This window comes from Labrus bergylta, chromosome 2 (genome assembly GCF_963930695.1).
Source record: "Labrus bergylta chromosome 2, fLabBer1.1, whole genome shotgun sequence".
Lineage (NCBI taxonomy): Eukaryota > Metazoa > Chordata > Actinopteri > Labriformes > Labridae > Labrus > Labrus bergylta.
Window position 1 is genome coordinate 1,929,979 of NC_089196.1, and position 3,717 is coordinate 1,933,695.

Here is a 3,717-nt window from a genome sequence, read left to right on the forward strand (position 1 = left end):
AATGAAGAGAAGTGGAGTATTATTGTCAGAAAGGTAAAGAGCAACACTTGAGTGAGAGGCCTTTCCCAATGTGTGCTCATCGCAGCCGCGTGCCGAGAGGGGTAACCAGGGGTGGCATGGGGGTCCCCCTTGAAATCTTGTTTGCCACAACCCCAAAATCCTTAACTATGATTGGCTATTTGCTTTGCAAGAGGTGGGACTAATGTTGAAAATCACATTCAGGCTGTTGCAACAGGCAGCTCGTAGTTTGTTTGTATTTTCTTTTTACACTTTAAAGGCAGCGTTAGTAATTTCCTCCAGATACACTTTTTCAGATTTTGGTGTAAATTGTCTTTAGGTCCTGACAGAAATTAATAACTCATGTGCTCTGAAACAGGAACAAAGAAAATCCATCATCTGTATCAGGTGTAAGTCTGTAAAAACTTTGACCAATGTCTGCACGAGGTACCAATCTGATGAACCAATCACACGCCTCCCTGTCTCCCTGCTCGCTCTCTACCTCTTGCGTGCTCTAGCCCACACTCAAAGCACGTCATCGATGACGGAATTTATACTTTGAGTTTACTTACATGTGCATGTAAGAGAGGGGGCGTGGCTTTAGAGGGAGCACAGAGGAGAGGGGGTGCAGACGCAGCACTGAGGGAATGCTACTTTACCAACCCTGATTTTAAATTGTAACTTTGGAGATAAATACAGTTTTTATCATGCCGTTTCTTAACTGTCGATGTGATTCACGCAGACAGAAGGGGTAGATTAACGCTCTCCATTCATGTGTGCACACAAACTTCAGGCCACCCCTGCACAAGTTGGTGCCCCAGTTCGGCCAGCCCAGTCCAAAAAGTCTGGACACGCCCCTGCGTGTGCATCGCTTTCAAGTATTTCTTCTTTGTGGATATTCACGGTTTTCACTTCTTTTTGCCCTTATTGGATTTGTTTGCTTTGATGGACTGTTATCAAGTGTATGATATTTGTTTGTCAAGGCAAGAACAAGTCTTTTTTGCTGAACTCTTTGGTGTCCTGTTCGTCTCTGCTCCTGGGTCTTCAAGTGTCTGATAACATGACATAAATTGAATTCCCCTTAAAAACGGCTGTACACCCTCTGCTCTTTTCGGTTGCTAACAGACTGTTTATATGTCCCTCTAGCTGCACTGAACCCATACAAATACATTCACAGCATTCTTATTGCTGGAATGGTTCAGTGGTTATGATCCTCTGTATACCTCAATAAAAAAATCAGTGCTGCTTAACTGCTGACGAACCTTAAATGCCCCCACAGGAAACACTCGACGAGCGCCAGACAACTTAATTGGTTTGGCTGCATGTAATTTTAATAGCTCCTGTAATTAGGTTGCTTATTATAAAGAGTCGAGTCATAAATCATGTAAAACACAGTTACACATACATTTCCTGTCATTAAGGAATGCTGTTCTAGTGCCGTGGCTCAGAGTCACATGGCGTCCTGTCGTTCAGAGCAGCTCTGACAGACGAGAGGAGAGGGACAACAGAGAGGTGGAAAAACAAAGTGAACACGCTTACGCTCATAATCTGTGACATTTTCAGAGTCGGAATTTGTTTTAACTGACTTGAATCAATGTGAAGGAGTGGAAGAGATTCCTGCGAGCACTCGGATCGATCTGGGGGGGAGTTTTTAAAAGTAAATCCAACACGTGACCACAGACGTGACAAGCTGGAAGATCGATTAGATTTCTAATCGCACAGATTAAAAAAAGGCAGTCATAGATCATTTGCAAATAATGAAAGTTTCTCTCTCACACATTTGAGACATGCTTCCACCATGTGCATATACAGAAAAGTACGTTACGAGACGCCTGCATAGGTTAACCACGAAAAAAACCCACAAGGCAGTTATATGTGTTCATATGAACCATGCAACTGAACACACACACACACACACACACACACACACAACAAAAATCCACTCACGCCCTCCTGCTGCGTGTGCCCTTTTCTCCACAGGTGTTACCCCAGGTGCAGCGCCGCCATCTCCCCACAACCATCAGAGCCCGTTTGGAAGCCCTCGTCTCTGTCCCCCTGATTAACTGCTGTGACAAATGTTCTGCTCTGCACGCCGTAGGAGCAGAAAGTCAAAGTGTACGCAACAGAGTGTGTGTGTGTGTGTGTGTGTGTGTGTGTGTGTGACATCCAGCCAGCAGCAAAGACCGCCTGCTTTGTCCTTTAAAATAATGGGCCATGACCATGTTTTTTTTTTGATTCAGCATGGCTTCCTAATTTTAATATCTAAAAAACGAGTTCCTTCATCAAAGGCTTGGTGTGTGTAGTCGGACATTTGAAGCAAGCACTCCTGTTTGGACATCATCAGCAGACCAGTTACAGTCTTTGGGATTTCTGCAGAAACACAAAAGCATGCGAGGGGAAGGACGAGTGCTGGCAGCTGTAACACACCTGCGGTGACTGTAACGAGGTTCAATACAGAATATAAGTAGTAGTAGTAATCTTTTATTTCGGTCACAAGAAAAACATAATTTTGACCGAAAAGGTGTAGGCTGAAGCTTTAGCTTACACCTACCCTTGTTACAAATCTTATTATTTAAGACACTACTAGTTTGGTTAAAAAAAACAAAACATATCAGAACAGAATTTGTTCCAAGAATTTATTTCAAAACAAAACAAATGAAACAAACAAAAAACAAAACAGAATTCACACTCACAAAAAACAATCATAAGTCCAGCTCATGTGTTCACGGTCTAGACATGCTCTTTGTGAGTCTTGCGATCACACACTGTATGTTATGAATTATCCAAGTAAAGATTAATCGAGTGTTTTTTTTACAAGGCCCTTCCAGATCCCCAACACTCCCCAATCTTTTCACTTCGCTATATCAAGGGTCCGTCATTTCCTGTGTTGGGATTTTTTGTGCTCGATCAACTGTAGCTCTTCAAATGCTAGGGCCATGGAAGTGTACCGTGAATTTATGTCAAAATGAATCACTTTTGATAGACTTCTCTTATGCATCTTTGCACTTGGAGAAAAAGGGAGGGACACTGTGCAGAAGGGTCGCCATGCAGTTTTCAAAGTCCCTTTGCGGACCAAGTCTGGAGAATGGTCTGGTATGGAGAGGTGCCAGTTCACTTCCTGAGCACTGCAGAGGTGCCTTTGAGCAAGGTACTAAACCCTCCCTCACCAGCTCAGGAGTGCTCGCTGTAAAAGTGAATTGCTAAGGGAGGGATCAATAAAGCATATAAAGGCTCTTCTTTCAAGCTTCAGTACTTTTCGGTAGTTTTGATCATTACAATAAAAGAGAATGTATCCTTTAAAAATGTCTGGGAGAAAATGTTATGACCTCAATTTAAAGGTCACATATTATGCACAATACACTTCCCCATGTTTTTCTAACTCTAACATGTGTCTCTATTCTGTCTACAAACCCCCCAATGATGAGAAAAGTCCATCCTCTCCGTCTTTTTCCTGCTCCACTTTTCAGAAAATGTGTTCTCAAACAGGCCGTTTGGAGATTTTCCCTTCATGACATCACAAAGGGCAGTAGCCCCTCCCCCAGGTGGGTGACACTCCCACAGCTAGGTGTTTGTTCTGCCCTCTGAGTCTGCCTTCTCACCGTAAACAATAGAACATGGAGCGAGAAAGACCGAGTACACCCAAGCCCTTCCAGAGAGGGGGCGTGGTCAGACACAGCTCATTTACATATTTAAAGGTACAGACACAGAAACAGCCTATTC